Here is a 5,883-nt window from a genome sequence, read left to right as displayed (position 1 = left end):
CAAAGTCCACTGTCTAACAAAGACAATCAGGGTCATATTCTTCACAACAATGCCTCATTCTCCCTGGTGTCAATATTTGTCTTCATAAGTGTTCTAATGTTGTGAATGAACTCTAGGGTCACATCAGTTCTTGTAAAGGAAAGCATTTAGTTTGGGATTTCTTACAGTTTCAGAGTTTCAGTTCATTATCATCATAGTCGTGAGTATTTCAGCATGCAAGTAGACTTGACGCTAGAGAAGGAGCTGCTGAGAAATTTATATCCAGATCCACGAGCTTCAGGAAGAGAGAAAACCTGGGATTGGAGTCGGCTTTGGAAATCTCAATCCCAACCACAATGACAAAATTCTTCCATCAATGCCACATCTTCTGATCTTTTCATATGATGCAACTCCCTGGAAACAAAGTATTCAAATCTATGAACCTATGGGGGTCATACTTATTCAAACAATAACACAATATATTCCTGAAATGTGGCACAGATGGGTCATATGAAAGTTTTATTTTCAATTTTCAAGAAAGATCCATATTGATTTTCATATTAGTTATCTCTTCCCAAATCTTTATCAGTATTTAGTACAACACATCATATTTAGTTTTAAAGAAATATGAGATTTTTCTCATTTTTGTCTTATATCCATGTACCATATGAAAAATATAAATTTGTAATAATAAAGACAGGGAAGCAAAGCATCATGCCTTCAATTTCCCACCAACTTCAGAAGCTCAAGCTCATCAAGGTATGAATAATTTGAAGCCAAAAGTCATGACACTGAATAAATATCCCTCAAAGAACTAATAATTCACTTAGTGGAAAGACATTGTTACCCTGTTTCATAGGCAGAATTTTAAGACTTCGGCAGGGGGAGTTACTTCTATTTACATAATGGAAAGTGTGTCAATTACTATATTTTTTCATGCCAAATGCATCATGTCATTCATGCTAAAAACAGAAACACAGAAAGCAAGTATAAAATAAAGGATTATAAAACTTTATGTTGTATGTAAGACTATTGTATTGCACCACTTTTTGCAAGCATTATGCTAACATGTTTTGATTTTCAATAAATTTAATATGAATTCAAATTTTCAAATAGATTCTCATTTTCAGATACTGTGTTATGGTTTATGCACAACTCTCAAAACCCAGACTGCAGCCTGATAAGCAAAGGCTGGTTGATATCCATGAAATTTCTCCCTTTTTCTGAGGTGAATGGGAGGAAGGGCAAATGCAGTAAAAAGGGAAGTCAGAGGACAAGAATGGGAGGAAATAAAAGAGGGAAAGCTGATATTAGAAATGATCATAATGAGTGAGCTAACCCAGAAGCAGAAAGAGTCAAATGGTATATACTCACTTATTACTGGACACTAGCCCAAGGGACAGGTCCCATGAAAGTCTGCACCTACCAGGAAATGGGGATAGAGGTGAGGACATCCTATTGAGACTCTAGATGAGGAAAATATAGAGGATAGGCAAGTAGGGGACCCAGAGGGTCCTAGAAACCTACAAGAAGTACATTATGATGGCTAGATCTGAGCTCAGGGGTTCTGCTTGATCTAAGGCACCAACCATGGACAAAACGGGCAGTCATCATCAAACCCCTACCCAGATCTAGCCAAGGGACAGAACATTCTCCACAGCTAAGTGGAGACTGGGGACTGACTTTCACAGGATCTCTGGTGCCCCATATTTGGCCATGTCCCATTGTTGGGGAGGCCCAATGGCACTCGGAGGAAGGATAGCGGACTACCAAGAAAAGACTTGATACCCTAGCACCATATTCAGGGGGAGGAGGTCCCCCACAGCCATAGTCATAGGGAAGGGGGATTGGGGTGAAAGTGGGAGGCAGGGAGGAATGGGAGGATGCATGGGATGGGATAGAAAATGAGATGTAATAGGAATTATTTTTAATTTTCAATAAAAATATGTTATTTAAAAAAAAGATGTAAAGTAAATGGAATAAAAATCAACAAAAAGAACCAGTAAACTCCTAATATACACACAAAGAACCAGGCTCAGACATTTTAAGGCTCTGTGCATATTGCCACAGAATCTATGAGGTCATAGGAACTCTTCTTGGGTTGACTTGTATGTCCTTGTTTATTTTCTTGGCGTTCTCCATCCCACTTGTTCGCTCTTCTATTCTTTCCACTTAAACTCCTGTTGGGTCTCTTAAGCTCCTAAGAAAGGGATTTGATAGGGACATCTCTTTTAGGGCTGAGTGTTTCGATATATCTTACTCCCTGCATAATGTATGGTCTGGAGTCTTCCTATTGTTTCCATTTGTTGCAGGAGAATGCTTCCCTGATGGTGGCTCAGCAAGGCATTGTGTCATTAGGAGTCATTTTATTGCCCCTTTGTGTTCATTAGAACAGCAGTATTTGGTTTTACCCTAGGACCCAAAGCTATCTAGCTTCTGTTTCTAGGTCACTTACACAGTGGTAACTATGTGTTACATTTCCTGAATTGAGCTTTAAATGATATCAGATATTACTATAATATTTCTACCACAGTTGCCTTAACATACCTTTCAGGTAGGACGGCACTATAGATCAAAGGATCTGTGGCAGGCTTTGTGTTTACATTTCCCTTTGGTACATTATAGAGTAGCTTCTAGTGTGATAGAAAATAAAACATAGAAGGAGTGAGGCTCTATGTAGGCACCAGTTTGTAGTGTAAGTGTTGTCTTGGACAGCAACCTATATTCTCAGCAACAGCCTGAGCTGTTTGGGGAAACAACTCAATGGGATGTAACCCAATATTCCTGCAGAAGGTTTTGTTTTTGTGACAAGAGATGGCTGTTTGGGACTCTGGGTCCCACACTATTTGGTGATTTCATTTAGGTCAGAGTCATATATGTATATATTTCAGGAAGTTCTACTGTATTAGGTTTACATACTACCTCTCGAATGTCCCTTAAGTTTAGTTGTCTATCCTGTATTTCCTCCTTCTTCCCTCTCTATTCTTCTCCTAACAGTTGATCCTCTGGTTCCAGCCCCACAACTATCCATAACAATGCACATTCTATTTTCCTTCCATAACAAGATCTATCTGTTCTCCCTAGTTCCTTCCTCTATATGTAACAACATTGGTTTTACATATTGAAGCTTTGTTATCATTGACTCATCAGATAATATCCACATTAAATAAGTAAGTGCCTTATTGGTCCTTCTGGGTTTGAGATATCTCATTCAATATCAGTATTTTTCCTTATTGTTGTTGTTCCATCCATTGACATGTGAATTTTATGATTTCCATTTTATTGGTTGACTGATGCTTCAATTTTCAGGTGTACAACATTATTTTAATCAATTCTTCTGTAAGAGAGATCTAGGTTGTTTCCAACTTCTCACTATTATGAATAGAGTAGCAATAACTATGCTTGATTAAATATTTTCTCTGTGTATATGGAAGAAGTTTTTGTGTATATGCCAAGATCTGGTATAGCTGGAACTTAAGGCAGATTGATTCCTATTTCCTCAGGAATGCCTATATTAATTATCATATCTGCTGTATGAGTGTACTCCTACAATTAATGAGTCTTACTCTTACTCCATAGTCTATGCAGCATTATTGATCCCTGTTCTATTGATATTAGCCATTCTGAAGGCGGATAGAAGATGGAATCTCAAAGAGGTTTTGGTTTGCATTGCACTGAACATAGTGTGTGTGTGTGTGTGTGTGTGTGTATGTGTGTGTGTGTGTGTGTTTGTCAGTCACTTGGGGTTCCAATTTGAGAACTGTCTCTTTAAATCTGTACACCACTTATTAATGGTCTTATTTGTTCTCTTATTTCCTATTTTTTTATTTTTAATTTGTTCAGTTTACATCCCAATTGTAGCCTCCTCCCTTGTTGCTTCCCGATCCCACCCTCCCTCCCTCAACCAGCCCTGCCCCAGTATTCACTCGTTATTTGTTTTCTGGATATGTAGCTTTTTGAGTTATATATATAATCGATATTGGGCAAGTCTTTTAATGTTCTCATTGTTCTTTGTGTCTTGATAGGTATCTCCATTTTTAGGTTAGGACATTTTTTCTGTTTTGATGGAAATCCTTTCTGTCTTTGACCTGCATTTTTCTAAATTTCTCTATTCTTATTGTTATTATATTTGGCCCTTTCATAGTTTCTCTGACATTCTGAATGGTTTTTTACCGGAAGGTTTTCTGATTTAACCTTTTCTTAGTTTGGAATATCTATTTCTTTCATTGCACCTTTCAGTGCCCACTATGCTTTCTTCCTTTCCTTATATTCTGTTGATGAGAGTTTCCTTTAAGGTCTTGATTGGGATCCTAAACATTTTGCTTGCAGGTTTTTTTTTCTATTTCCACTTTCACGTCTCTAATTGCTTTATTCATTTTCTTCCCCTGCTTATGTTTTCATAGAATGCTTTAACAGATTTGTTTATTTTATTTGGAGGACCGTTATCATGTTCATAAAGGGTGTTTTAGGGTATTTTACTTGTACTCAGCTATGTTTGCATATTCAGGACCTGATGGGGCATATTGACCTGGGTTTTAATGATTGTGTTTTATGCTTGTGTCTAGGCATCAGGGGTTGAGAAGATTTGAATTTTAGGTACTGATATCTGGTCTCATTTTTGTTGGGTGGGTGTTTTGTTCCTTGATTTCTGTTGTCATCACCAGTTCTTAGTGTGCTTGCTATGTGTTGCTTAGTAGTAAATTCTTCTCATACCTTGCTATTTAGCTACTAGGGATTCCAGACAAAATGTGTTTTCTTTTTTCCTTTTTTAAAAATTATATTTTATTAATTTATTCATATTACATCTCAATTGTTATCACATCCCTTGTATCCTCCCATTCTTCCCTCCCTCCCTTTTTCCCCTTATTCTCTTCCTCTATGACTGTGACTGAGAGGGACCTCTTCTTCCTGTACATGCTCATAGGAAGAGAGTTGATACCCCATGAGCAAAATGTGTTTTCAAATATTGGTATCTGAGACTGAAAATAGGGATGGGATGAGGTTCATGTAGAGGAGGAAAGCATCATGTTCTGACCAGGAGCTCCTTAATTAGTCCCCAGAAAATGGGGAGGGGGAGTGAGGATAGGGCACAGCATAGCCTCTGCTGCTCTGCTGCAGCTAGAAGTAAGACTGGGCATAGCAGAGTTGGAGGAATGGAAGGAGAAGTGAAGATACGCAGTTAGCCTACCTTCTCTGGCAGGAGTGGCCTCTTGGTTCCCAGGGAGTGCATGCAGACAGTAAGGGCAGGGATAAAGCAAAGGTTGGGGTAGGAGGTTAGGAGGGAAAAAGATCTCTGAGGTCTACTGTGATTGGGGAATAGAGAGAGGCTGTGTCACGTGCTGGGTGTGAGATTGGGGGTTTGATTTGGAGGAGCAGAAGCAGAGGTACCTGCTTGCTGGCAGGAATGGGGATGTTTGTCATTTCATTGACTGCTTCATCAGTGCTTTTCCATTGAGTCATAATCAGATAAACCAATGGAGGTCTCACTGAATTTAGCATTCACAATAGAAACATTGCTTAATGTGTTTTAGTTTCCTTATTAAGAGTATTGTATGTATAATTGAATTAATACCTATATCTCATATTTGCTTTTTACTACCAATGTCTTATTCTGTGTGGAAATAATGTGTAGAAAGATACCATGTAAGAGGAAGAGGATTTAAAATTGAGAATGAATTAACATTATTGTGCTCTTACATATGTGTGTATGTATGTATGTATATATTCCTAAACACACATGAACAACTAAGGAATGCTGAGAGCGGGAGTGAAAGAAGAAGCAAATTGATTGATTGTTTACCCAATATAAAATTCTCATCTCTTAGAGTAAATACATACAAGTGGCATAATAGAAAAATATTTTCTGTAGAACATTAGTTTGAGGATCTAAAATTAAACAACAAA

The 5,883-nt window shown here is 37.8% G+C and overlaps 1 long non-coding RNA gene across 1 annotated transcript; it reads right to left on the bottom strand.

The window, feature by feature from the left end:
• Positions 1-369: 369 nt before the first annotated feature.
• Positions 370-5,255, bottom strand: LOC311578340. Its single transcript, XR_014772847.1, has 3 exons — positions 5,168-5,255; positions 1,354-1,401; positions 370-393 (listed from the first exon to the last, which is right to left on the bottom strand). It is a non-coding gene; the product is annotated as an uncharacterized lncRNA (long non-coding RNA).
• Positions 5,256-5,883: the final 628 nt, after the last annotated feature.

Source organism: Acomys minous, assembly GCF_964271855.1.
Source record: "Acomys minous genome assembly, chromosome: 12".
NCBI classification, from domain to species: domain Eukaryota; kingdom Metazoa; phylum Chordata; class Mammalia; order Rodentia; family Muridae; genus Acomys; species Acomys minous.
This window is presented reverse-complemented; position numbering and strand designations above follow the sequence as displayed.